At 43.6% G+C, this 13,495-nt stretch overlaps 2 protein-coding genes across 2 annotated transcripts in view; one reads left to right on the plus strand and one right to left on the minus strand.

Moving 5' to 3' along the window:
* DUOXA1 (dual oxidase maturation factor 1) overlaps positions 1-3,222 on the minus strand; it is a 190,947-nt gene extending 187,725 nt beyond the window's left edge. Inside the window, exon 1 of the mRNA XM_040413826.1 lies at positions 3,104-3,222. The gene's annotated coding sequence lies outside the window, so the exon portion shown is untranslated. The remainder of the gene's footprint in view (positions 1-3,103) is intronic.
* Positions 3,223-3,280: 58 nt separating this feature from the next.
* Positions 3,281-13,495, plus strand: part of DUOX1 (dual oxidase 1) — a 278,604-nt gene continuing 268,389 nt past the window's right edge. The window contains exon 1 of the mRNA XM_040413827.1: positions 3,281-3,442. The gene's annotated coding sequence lies outside the window, so the exon portion shown is untranslated. The remainder of the gene's footprint in view (positions 3,443-13,495) is intronic.

A 13,495-nucleotide genomic window follows, 5' to 3' on the forward strand; every position in this document is an offset into this window, starting at 1 on the left:
TCTAATATGTTTATTATGTAATTGTTTAGTTATTAATAATACATTGGAAACTAATTTAACTCACATTAAGGCTCCATTCACGTGTCCGCAACGTGTTTTGCGGATACACGGAGCCGCGGATCCGCAAAACACGGAAAGCGGCGATGTGCATTGCCGGCACTAATAGAATATACCTGTTCTTGTCCGCGGACAAGAATAGGACATGTTCTATTTTTTTTGCGGAACGGAAGTGCGGATCCGCAATTCCGTGTCCGGGCAGCACATTATGCTGCCCCATAGGAATGGATGGGTCCGCAATTCCGTTTCCGCAAAATGCAGAACGAAATTGCGGACGTGTGAATGGAGCCTAAAAGGACACTATAGTCCCAGAACCAGTACAGTTTAATGTACTGGTAGTGGTGTCTATAGCCTGTTCCTGCAGAGAAAAGACACTGTGCAGTACTGGTGGTAAAGGAGCACTATAGTGCCAGGAAAACAAACTCATTTTCCTGGCACTATATAGTTGTTAGGAGTGGGGCACCCTCGTGTACCCCTCCCACTGGGCTAAAGGGGTTAAAACCCCTCACTGGGAACTCTTCTCCCCGATCCTCCTCTCTGCTGCGAATGCGCATGTGCACGCATTCAAAACTATGTTCCGTGTCTTCTCACTGTAATTTTCACAGTGAGAATCGCGGAAGCACCTCTAGCGGCTGTCAGGGAGGCAGCTACAAGAAGCTGGATTAACCCTAAGGGAAACATAAAAGTTATTTTAATTTAAATGCTGAGAAAGGGGTGGAGCATGATATGGGCAGATCACCTCATAAGAAAAGGGGGGGGGGGGGCGGCAATTTTTATCTTGCCTAGGGCGGCTAAAATCCTTGCACCGGCCCTGGGGAAATCAGTCATTTAACATGTGTGAGTAGCTCCTAACATCATATGTCAGGGGAGAAAAGGCTATTAACAACTGACCCTTTTGTTCTCCCAGGAGATAAGCCATGACTAAAGGTGTGTGGCAGCAGCTTTTTGATCTCTCCCCATTGAAATCACATACATAGTCGGTCAATCCAACCATGTATGTGTATGGTGGAGTAGGGCGAGATAGATGTTGGCTGTAAGATCATTCAACTGACATCTATTGAAGGTGTATAGAAACTTTTAGGGTCTGTTTGCATGGGAATATACAGTACAGACCAAAAGTTTGGACACACCTTCTCATTCAAAGAGTTTTCTTTATTTTCATGACTAAGAAGGCATCAAAACTATGAATTAACACATGTGGAATTATATACATAACAAACAAGTGTGAAACAACTGAAAATATGTCATATTCTAGGTTCTTCAAAGCAGCCACCTTTTGCTTTGATTACTGCTTTGCACACTCTTGGTATTCTCTTGATGAGCTTCAAGAGGTAGTCCCCTGAAATGGTCTTCCAACAGTCTTGAAGGAGTTCCCAGAGATGCTTAGCACTTGTTGGCCCTTTTGCCTTCACTCTGCGGTCCAGCTCACCCCAAACCATCTCGACTGGGTTCAGGTTCGGTGACTGTGGAGGCCAGGTCATCTGGCGCAGCACCCCATCACTCTCCTTCATGGTCAAATAGCCCTTACTTTCAAAGTTTTCCCAATTTTTCGGCTGACTGACTGACTGACCTTCATTTCTTAAAGAAATGATGGCCACTCGTTTTTCTTTACTTAGCTGCTTTTTTCTTGCCATAATACAAATTCTAACAGTCTATTCAGTAGGACTATCAGCTGTGTATCCACCTGACTTCTCCTCAACGCCACTCATGGTCCCAACCCCATTTATAAGGCAAGAAATCCCACTTTTTAAACCTGACAGGGCACACCTGTGAAGTAAAAACCATTTCAGGGGACTACCTCTTGAAGCTCATCAAGAGAATGCCAAGAGTGTGCAAAGCAGTAATCAAAGCAAAAGGTGGCTACTTTGAAGAACCTAGAATATGACATATTTTCAGTTGTTTCACACTTGTTTGTTATGTACATAATTCCACATGTGTTAATTCATAGTTTTGATGCCTTCAGTGTGAATCTACAATTTTCATAGTCATGAAAATAAAGAAAACTCTTTGAATGAGGTGTGTCCAAACTTTAGGTCTGTACTGTATATTGGGGCAGAATTGTGCAATTTGTGTCAAATCTGGCGAACATGCTTTTAAACTACATTTATCAAGGGTTTTAGATACTTTAAGACACTTTTTTCACCTTGCTTAGCAAAAGTGTGTGGCTTCGCAGAATGCGGGCATGGCTTTAAAGGGAAAGGGGCGCAGCTTAAGGGTCTATTCACACATCCATGTGTGTTTTGCAAATCCGCAAAACACGCATTTTGCGGACCGCACATCGCCGGCACTAATAGAACATGCCTATCCTTGTCCGCAATTGCGGTCAAGAATAGGACATGTTCTACTTTTTTCGGGAACGGAAATGCGGACCCGGAAGTGTGGGTCCGCATTTCCGGATCCGGGCAGCATATCGTGCAGCCCCATAGAAATGAATGGGTCCGCAATTCCGTTCCGCAAAATGCGGAACAGAATTGCGGATGTGTGAATAGAGCCTAAATGTTAGATTTTGCACCAAAAAGGTGCCAGAAAATAGGCAGTGCCAATTTAGACTAGACAGGTTGTGGGTGTGCCAGATTTATCATCCAGCGTCAGCTACGGTAAGGAATCTGGTGAGGTTTAAGACTGTCTGTCTAAATTTACATTGTCCTACTATTAGACAGTATTAGTAAATCTGCCTTGTCTGTAATAAGTGCTGACCAACCATATACTGTAGTAAGTGGACGTTACAAGAAAGGCTTTTTAGTTAAATCTGATATGAAATTGAATATTAATTTCCCCTTTCACACAGTTTCACAGACTCATACCTGTGTACGTTTGGATTTACATCCCACCATGAAGGACTTTTAGGTCAGCATATAAGATACTGTACTTTTAACATGGAACAAGCACATTATCATTCATTATTCAAATACTTGGCATGTATACACTGATCAATCATTATGAACAATCAGTCAAATGATTGGGGCAATTATAACCCCATGTAAATAGATCTGAGATAGCATCTAATAGTTGAATAGTAACAGAATATAAAAGCAGATTATTTTACCTTGTCCCTTCTTGCTTCAGAAGTGTCCAGCTACTGAGCCTGTAACAAGTTTTAATGCCTTCTTGCTTCATCAGTGAGTACTCTGGAATTCTCTCTTAACATCCTTGGACTGAGGGAGGTGGGAACATTTGACAAAGGTTCTCACTCTGTATCTACATGTCTGGGGCTGTATATTTCAATGACTCTTCTTGGCACAGCCCTTCCCACATTAGCAAACCATTGTCTGATTCAGAGAGTGTCTTGTCTCACCCACAAAGTTTCAAGAAACAGACACAATGCTGCAAGTCTAAAGAAGGCAAGAAGGGAAGAAGAACTGCTTCAAACTACTTTTCAGTAAAGGTCAGTTTTGCATTGATATTTTCACATTTCTGTGTTGGGTGTTTAAGACATTAGAATTATATCTTCTGATAGAAGCGCATTACTCTCAATAAATGCATTGCATAATGTATGAACTGAATAGATGGACGGCAGGCAGGTAGGAAGAGTACATTCAAATTAGCTTTGGCTTCTAGTGTGTAAGCAAAGCAAAGTCATTTACAGTGTCCTTGTAGCACAGTTTTGACCAAGTTGGAGACATATCATGGGTGTAAATATATCATTGCAAGTACATTTTAGACTTTGAGCCTTGTTTGTAAGTGCAATCAATCAGCAAGTTACAGGGGTCCCATTGGTCCCAATGTAAATATAGTTGTCCGTGCATGGACATCACTTCATCAAAACCAATCAAAGCCATGTAAACTTAAAAATGTTCTTAGAGAGGGCTTCCATAACTATATTTTATTGATTTCAGTGCTTGTGAATGTGGGGATTCCAAAATTTTAGGTTGGTTTAGGAAAAACCTTCTAAATGTATTTTATTTAACATAAAAAGTCAGAACAGAACAAAAAAACAAGCACATGAAATACTGCTTAAAATAACGCAGTGATTATAAAGTTATATCAACCACTCTCATTCAATTTCACAAGCAGGCTCGCCCAAAGATCACTCCCATATCATGACAATTAAACAGAACAGTATGAGAATTCATAATAAGTCTCTAACTTTTAACTAGAGAATAATACTGGATACAGTATCTGGATCTCAAGATCAGCACTGCAGTTTTATAAACATTTTTTTTTTTTTTAGAAGCAACAATTACAGAAGAAAAAAATAATTATTCTTTATACTATAAGGACTTCACTTCACAGTTGTGGCAGTTTTTTCAGCTTGTAAATTTTTAGTAAAAAAAATTGTTAAAAAATGCCATTCCCAGAGCATGATGCAGTTTGGAAAAAAATGCAATGCAAATGAAGAAAGATGCCACAAAATACATTTTGTAGCATGTTCCATTATTTCCTGTTAACTAAGGCCTAGTTCACACAAACGTTTTTTTTGCGAGTGTACGGGCCTTTTTTTTGTGTTCCGTATACGGTCCGTATACGGAACCATTCATTTCAATGGTTCCGCAAAAAAACGGAATGTACTCCGTATGCATTCCGTTTCCGTATTTCCGTTTTTCTGTTCCGTTGAAAGATAGAACATGTCCTATTATTGCCCGCAAATCATGTTCCGTGGCTCCGTTCAAGTCAATGGGTCCGCAAAAAAAACTGAACACATACGGAAATGCATCCGTGTGTCTTCCGTATCCGTTCCGTTTTTTCTGAACCATCTATTGGAAATGTTATGCCTAGCCCCATTTTTTCTATGTAATTACTGTATACTGTACATGGCATACAGAAAAACGGAACGGAAAAACGGAAAGGAAACGGAAACACAACGGAACTCAAAAATGGAACAACGGATCCATGAAAAACGGACCGCTAAAAACTATAAAAGCGATACGTTCGTGTGAACTAGGTCTTAGACTAAGTGCAAGGAGCCTATGTCGCAGATTCTGGCAAAAATAAGGACAAAATACCACTGAATGCAGTAATATTTCATCCAGCAAACTGACAATATTCCTGCCAGAACTCTGTGTGCAGTACCCAAGATTGTGTGGTAACTGCAAATTATTCATACTTTATGTTATGTCATGCTATGATATTGCACCAGGTATAACCAGGTATGGATGGCAAGGCCAAGGTTAGCAATCAAGGCTCAGCTCTTTCAGGAGGTTGGGTGGGAATCCGGGATCTGTTCCAAGCTCAGTTGGTCAGTTGAGACTTGAGTTTTCAAGAGATAGGACTTGTGCTCCTTCTTAGGCCCAAAAAGCTACATAGACTCACCTATCTCTGCATGATCTACAGAAGGAGAGAAGGAGTAAGACAAACAACTAGAGTCTGCATGGCCGAGCACTGGTGTCAGTAAGGTAACCTGCTGCCAAAAGCTGTTAAGACTTTACTACAGTGATGGACACTGTTAAGACACCCTTCAGACCTGGAAACGACCTGGCCAGTCGTATCACAAAAAAATCTGTATCCCTCAGTGGACATTATAGCCACCATCGACAGAGTACTAGTGCCCACCGTAGATTCTACTGGAAGAGACATGAGACAGATAGAGAGAGAAGAGGGCCATAATTTTGATCCTTGCCTAAATCCATACATCGATATCTGGGAAGAATTGCTTTGTGTACAATTGGAGCTGTGTTTTGCTATTGTTGGATGTACTACAACTCCTGTTTTGCACTTCAGTAAAGAGAGACATTTAATTCTGCTACCTCTGACCTAGTTACTGATTCCTGCACCATAACTGCGGCGATCAGGGCCATCTTTAACGCAGTACTAATGAAGCGCTTCTATTATAGAAGCGCTTCATACAGGAGGACCAGGAAGCAGTGAAAGATCTGTACTCACCGCTTCCTGGTCCTTGGCTCGGCTACCGGCTGTGCAGAGCTGCGCACAGCATGAGGTCGCTCTGTGACCTCACACTGTGCGCCGCGATACACAACCGACAGCAGGATGAAGAGGATCGCAATGGTGACCAGGAGCAGGAGAGGTAAGTGTTTTTTTTTATTTATTTGCACTGGAGGCTGACATAAGGGGCTTATGGCTGACATGGGGGGCTGATGGCTGACATGGGGGGCTTATGGCTGAAATGTGGGGCTGATGGCTGACATGGGGGGCTGATGGCTGACATAAGGGCTGGTTGCTGACATGGGGGCTTTTGGCTGACATAAGGGGCTGATGGCTGACATAAAGGGCTGATGGCTGACATATGGCTGATAGCTGACATATGACTGATGGCTGACATAAGGGGCTGATGGCTGACATAAGGGGCTGATGGCTAACATAAGGGGCTGATGGCTGACATATGGCTGATGGCTGACATAAAGGGATGATGGCTGACATGGGGGGGCTGATGGCTGACATAAGGGGCTGATGGCTGACATAAGGTGCTGATGGCTGACATGGGGGCTGATGGCTGACATGGGGGGCTGATGGCTGACATGGGGGGCTGATGGCTGACATGGGTGCTTATGGCTGACATGGGGGCTGATAGATGGCTAAAGGTTTGGGGGTTGATCTGAGGCATTGGGGGTCTGATCTGACGTCTGATTAACATTGGGGGTCTGATTGCTGGTCTGGCCTGAGGTGTAATGAAACATATATTTTTTTCCTATTGTTCTACTCTAAAACCTAGGTGCATCTTATAGGGCGAAAAATACAGTACAGTGCAGCAGAGACCAGTGCAGCAGAGACCCTAGTAATTTTATATAGTCGTTATATAGTGTTATATATTATAATATGCTCCTTGTGTTTTGTTATGCACGTGAATGAGTCAGCGCCGACTAGCACACCCTAAGCCCCGCTCCAGAACCCTGTCCCCTCCCCTCCCCACCCGGTCCCAGGGAAAATTGTCTTGCATGAAACTGGTCCTTGGTGCAAAAAAGGTTGGGGACCACTAACCTTACACACAAGCAAATACTTCAAATCTTTGGTTGTCTGCAACTCATCAAACTGTTTAATAAGGAATGTGCAGCCGACCATAATTATGTATGTGCAGAACAATTGTATGTGCAGAACAATTGTATGAGCAAACATTCTGGCAGGTACAATGTTGATGACTTCACCATGTTAGGGCTCTTTCACACTTGCGTTGTTCTGTTCCGGCATAGAGTTCCGTCGTCGGGGCTCTATGCCGGAAGAACCCTGATCAGGATTATCCCCATGCATTCTGAATGGAGAGAAATCCGTTCAGGATGCATCAAGATGTCTTCAGTTCCGGAACGGAACGTTTTTTGGCCGGAGAAAATACTGCAGCATGCTGCGCTTTTTGCTCCGGTCAAAAATCCTGAACACTTGCCGCAAGGCCGGATCCGGAATTAATGCCCATTGAAAGGCATTAATCCGGATATGGCCTTAAGCTAAACGTCGTTTCGGCGCTTTACCGGATCCGACGTATAGCTTTTTCTGAATGGTTACCATGGCTGCCAGGACACTAAAGTCCTGTTTGCCATGGTAAAGTGTAGTGGGGAGCGGGGGAGCAGTATACTTACCGTCCGTGCGGCTCCCAGGGCCCTTCAGAGTGAGTCAGGGCGCCCCACGCGCATGGATGACGTGTCGCATGGATCACGTCATCCATGCGCATGGGGCGCTCTGATGTCATTTGGAGCACCCCGGAGCCGCACGGACGGGTTAAATATACTGCTCCCCCCGCTCCCCACTACTACTATGGCAACCAGGACTTTAAAGGGCTTCTGTCAGGCCCACTAAACCGTTTTTTTTTTTTTTTCTGCTTAATATAAACCCCTACACTGCGATTTATCCATACATAAGTAAAATAAGAATTTTGGTTCAGTAGAATTTGCTAAAACCCTATTTTTATAATATGTAAATTACCTTGCTACCAGCAAGTAGGGCGGCTACTTGCTGGTAGCAGCCGCATCCTCGATGGTAATGACGCCCCCTCTGCTTGTTGATTGACAGGGCAGCGGACGGATCTTTCTCCACTGGCCCTGCTGTTTTCATTCAATATCTGGCGCCTGCGCGCAGCCCGTACCCTATCTTCAATCGGCGCAGGCGCACTGAGAGGCGGCCACCTCACTCGGCTGCTTCATCATCAATGCGCCTGCGCCGATGACGTCACATCTACACCCGGCGCAGGCGCATTGAGGATGAAGCGGCCGAATGCTTTCAGTTCACTTGCGGTGTTACGGATCCGGCGGGCACCTCCGGCAAATGGAGTGCACGATGGATCCGGACAACGCAAGTGTGAAAGAGGCCTAAATGAGGCTAAATGATCACCAATAAACTGGTAACATCAGCGTCCCATGTCCGTTGCTGCCCCACTACATCTATCAGGAATATTATTCTTTGAACTACTGCTACTCCAATTTTTTTCTCTCACCACCACTCCCCTCCTCTCCATTGCATGGCTGCTTCTAATTCTAAATTAGCTTTTGCTATAAATGCTGGACAGCCGTCTCACTCCTTGCATGAGCTTAGGTTCGTAGTTTAATACACTGCTCAAAAAAATAAAGGGAACACTTAAACAACACAATGTAACTCCAAGTCAATCACACTTCTGTGAAATCAAACTGTCCACTTAGGAAGCAACACTGAGTGACAATCAATTTTACATGCTGTTGTGCAAATGGGATAGACAACAGGTGGAAATTATAGTCAATTAGCAAGACAACCCCAATAAAGGAGTGGTTCTGCAGGTGGTGACCACAGACCATTTCTCAGTTCCTATGCTTCCTGGCTGATGTTTTGGTCACTTTTGAATGCTGGCGATGCTTTCACTCTAGTGGTAGCATGAGACGGAGTCTACAACCCACACAAGTGGCTCAGGTAATGCAGCTTATCCAGGATGGCACATCAATGCGAGCTGTGGCAAAAAGGTTTGCTGTGTCTGTCAGCGTAGTGTCCAGAGCATGGAGGCGCTACCAGGAGACAGGCCAGTACATCAGGAGACGTGGAGGAGGCCGTAGGAGGGCAACAACCCAGCAGCAGGACCGCTACCTCCGCCTTTGTGCAAGGAGGAACAGGAGGAGCACTGCCAGAGCCCCGCAAAATGACCTCCAGCAGGCCACAAATGTGCATGTGTCTGCTCAAACGGTCAGAAACAGACTCCATGAGGGTGATATGAGGGCCCGACGTCCACAGGTGAGGGTGATATGAGGGCCCGACGAACACCAAGATTGGCAAATTCGCCACTGGCGCCCTATGCTCTTCACAGATGAAAGCAGGTTCACACTGAGCACATGTGACAGACGTGACAGAGTCTGGAGACGCCGTAGAGAACATTCTGCTGCCTGCAACATCCTCCAGCATGACCGGTTTGGCATTGGGTCAGTAATAGTGTGGGGTGGCATTTCTTTGGAGGCCGCACAGCCCTCCATGTGCTCGCCAGAGGTAGGCCTGACTGCCATTAGGTACCGAGATGAGATCCTCAGACCCCTTGTGAGACCATATTCTGGTGCGGTTGGCCTGGGTTCCTCCTAATGCAAGACAATGCTAGACCTCATGTGGCTGGAGTGTGTCAGCAGTTCCCTGCAAGACGAAGGCATTGATGATATGATTGGGCCCGCCCGTTCCCCAGACCTGAATCCAATTGAGCACATCTGGGACATCATTCTCACTCTAATCCACCAACGTCACGTTGCACCACAGACTGTCCAGGAGTTGGCAGATGTTTTAGTCCAGGTCTGGGAGGAGATCCCTCAGGAGACCGTCCGCCACCTCATCAGGAGCATGCACAGGCGTTGTAGGGAGGTCATACAGGCACGAGGAGGCCACACACACTACTGAGCCTCATTTTGACTTTTTTTAAGGACATTACATCAAAGTTGGATCAGCCTGTAGTGTTTTTTTCCACTTTAATTTTGAGTGTGACTCCAAATCCAGACCTCCATGGGTTAAAAAATTTGATTTCCATTTTTTTATTTTTGTGTGATTTTGTTGTCAGCACATTCAACTATGTAAAGAACAAAGTATTTCAGAAGAATATTTAATTAATTCAGATCTAGGATGTGTTATTTTTGTGTTCCCTTTATTTTTTTGAGCAGTGTAGTTTACCAGTGAAGATGTGCTATTCTGATTATCTGTCTGTGTATCAAACTTCTGCCTGTTAACTGACCCTCACTTTTTAATAACTACAAGTACTCTATTGCACATGTGTTTCTGACCTCCTTGGTTAGGCCTCATGCACACGACGGTTGTGTGCATCCGCGACCGTTGTTCCGTTTTCCGTTTTTTTTCGCGGACCCATTGACTTTTAATGGGTCCGTGGAAAAATCGGAAAATGCACCGTTTGGCTTCCGCATCCGTGATCCGTTTTTCCAGTCAGTGAAAAAAATATGACCTGTCCTATTTTTTTAACATACAACGGTTCACGGACCCATTTAAGTCAATGGGTTCGTGAAAAATCACAGATAGTCATCCGTGATCCGTGTCGGTGATCCGTGTCCGTTTTTCCTATAATTTTCAATGCAAACTTGACTTATTTTTTTTTTTCACTTTTCATGTCCGTGGATCCTCCAAAAATCAAGGAAGACCCACGGAAGAAAAAACGTTCACGGATCACGGAACAACGGAAATCCGTTTTGCGGACCGCAAAAAAAACCGGTCGTGTGCATGAGGCCTAAAGCTGACAACTTCCTTGGGACTATTCTAAAAGATAGAGGCCTGATAGTTTCCCTGCAGTGAAGGCCACATGAAAAACCATAAAACCAGAGAAAACACTATTGCGCATGTACACAGAAATCCTCTCCATTATGTTGACTGAATGAAAAATAAATTAGGGGATCAAAAACGGATCTGCAAAAAATACAGATGATATCCGTGTGCATTCCGTATTTTGTGGAACGGAACAGCTGGCCCCTAATAGAACAGGCCTATCCTTGGCCGTAATGCGGACAATAATAGGACATGTTCTATTTTTTTGAGGAATGGAAATACGGACATACGGAAACAGAATGCACACCGAGTACCTTCCGTTTTTTTTTGCTGGCCCATTGAAATGAATGGTCCCGTATACGGTCCGCAAAAAAAAGGGAACAGACAAGGAATAAAAATGCGTTTGTGTGCATGAGGCCTTAGAGGCCATTCTGAAAACTGCAGGAATGTACTAATGCTTTAAAATATAGATATTGATGTGTAAATAAAATAAAAAATTACCAAACATTCAAAAAAACATGATTTAAACAATTGGTCATTTTCCAAAAACAAATTCCCTTTTAATAGGTTGCTTCAAAAACACCTTTTCCTTACGACCTCAGTCATGACAGAACGTCTGTTTTGCAGACCCAGCTCATTTACATATTATATTTGTATTGCCGACATGCCTCCTTCATGGAAACGTAAGTTCATCTGGAGTTTCACCTAACAATAACAGCTGATGGCAGGGGGCAGAACAGTTTTCTGGAGCTGGACCTGTGACGATTTGCTGGTTTCTTGGCCAACCAGGAAGTGATCTGTGAAGGTACCAAAGTCTCTTTTGCAAATTCTTCTTTAGTCAAATGACTCATTCAGCAAGAAAATTCTGGTCCACAGATTGATGAATTGTCTGTTGAGCATCACTAGGCTGCAGTGACAGGACGAGACCAGAGCTGACATTGAGTTCTCTGTGCCTACAGTAGGAATTTTGATACAATGCATTTCACCACTGCAAACTAAATGTTTGAGGTTTAAGGATGTTTACTGATATTAGGAGATTGCTCATAAGTTCCTATTATTTAAATGGAATCATGGAGTTCACTGAAAAGGGGCAGTACTTCCATTTCTTTTTTTATTAGGTAGATGGACATGCATAAGTCAAAAAGAAGTGACAGGGTTAAAACAAAAGACAGATAATAACTTAGTTCAGGGCTCTGAAAAAGTAATTAATACATTCATGAGTAGTCCTGAATAGTCACATTATTTGCTACAAGGTTTGTGGTGATCCACTGCCTCAAGGATACAACCCTTAGGCTACTTTCACACTCGCGTTTTGGCTTTCCGTTTGTGAGATCCGTCATGGGCTCTCACAAGCGGTCCAAAACGGATCAGTTTTGCCCTAATGCATTCTGAATAGAAAAGGATCCGCTCAGAATTCATCAGTTTGCCTCCGTTCAGTCACCATTCCGCTCTGGGGGTGGACACCAAAACGCTGCCTTAGGAGGAGCATATCCCATTTGATGGTACCAGAAAAGTAACATTTCATGTGGGAACGTAGCCCTCTGGGAAAAAAACATTTCCACATGCTGTAATATAACATAATTATCTTCATAAATTGTATGTGTAAATGAAGACACAATGTCCACCTAAGTTCATATGTGACAAACTACCGTAATAACTTCACGAGGAGTGTTCTTGTTTTTTCACATAAATATACACTGTCTACTCAGTAGACTTTTTGATACACATTGCATTGAGACTAAAATGTATATTCACAGAGATTCATTTACTAATTATGAAGGTATATCTGCTGCCATAGTGAATGTACTTTTTATGTAAATGGTGGATGGACTGAGATAACACTGAAAGCAGAAGACTGTCACAATGTTGTAATCTAGGATTCTTCACATTATAGTGAAAGCTGCACACTCATCAGGGTAAACATTTCTCTGTAACAGAATTTTGCCTGTGGAATGAGGATATTAGGATCACTGATTCGTCTTATTGCTCTATTAGGCATTGGAGATTTTTCCACTACTTACTGTTTAATTAGGCATTAGTGGCATGATGCAAGCCCCAGCATTGCCTGGACGGTATTGATGCAATACTCACGTACATTTATACTGCGCCTTAATGAAATTTAACCCCCCCACATATTTTTTTTTTTTATTTCAACCATGTTAACCTCCCCCCATCTTTAAGTTTTTTTTCAAATGTATCAGGCCTTGGCTACCATTACATGGTAGAGTAAAACATATACATAATATAAGACAGGAGGCCAGGATATCTAGAGCAAACACCCTTGATGTCTTTGGTTGTTTGTCTTGGTCATTCCTTTGTGGCTCCTCATCATTACTATCTGCAAACCAACTTCTTTAAAATTTCAGCCATGTTAACCACCCTCCCCCCCCCAAAAAAAAGTTACATTTTGTGTGGAAACTGAATACACATATATTGACAATTGAGAGGCATTAGTAGCATAATGCAGGCCGCAGCATGAGGCACATAAAGAACGTGAAAATAGGCACAGACAGAAACAGTTGCAAGATAGGTCACTGCCAGCAAGGTGAGGTGAGCGAGGTCTATACATCAGAATCAGTCAGAGGAGAGTGATGTTTTGGACTCTGGCAGATGACAACTGGGTCCATTTTGGGGTGTCACCACACCCCTTGCGGCGCTGGAAACCCTCTCCAAGATGACACTGGAAGCCGTGCAAGAAAGAAAATAGAGAGCATGCTATGCCAGTTCAGCCCACTGTTTCAGTCAGCCTGCCCACAAATCCATGGGGTCAGGTAACTGGGTATGCACCAGAGACTGGCCATCGTTTAGGTAGGCCTGGACCTCGGGATTGAGGAGGGAGCTGTCGGCTTGC

The sequence above is a fragment of the Bufo bufo genome, chromosome 1 (assembly GCF_905171765.1).
Source record: "Bufo bufo chromosome 1, aBufBuf1.1, whole genome shotgun sequence".
Classification (NCBI taxonomy): Eukaryota; Metazoa; Chordata; class Amphibia; order Anura; family Bufonidae; genus Bufo; species Bufo bufo.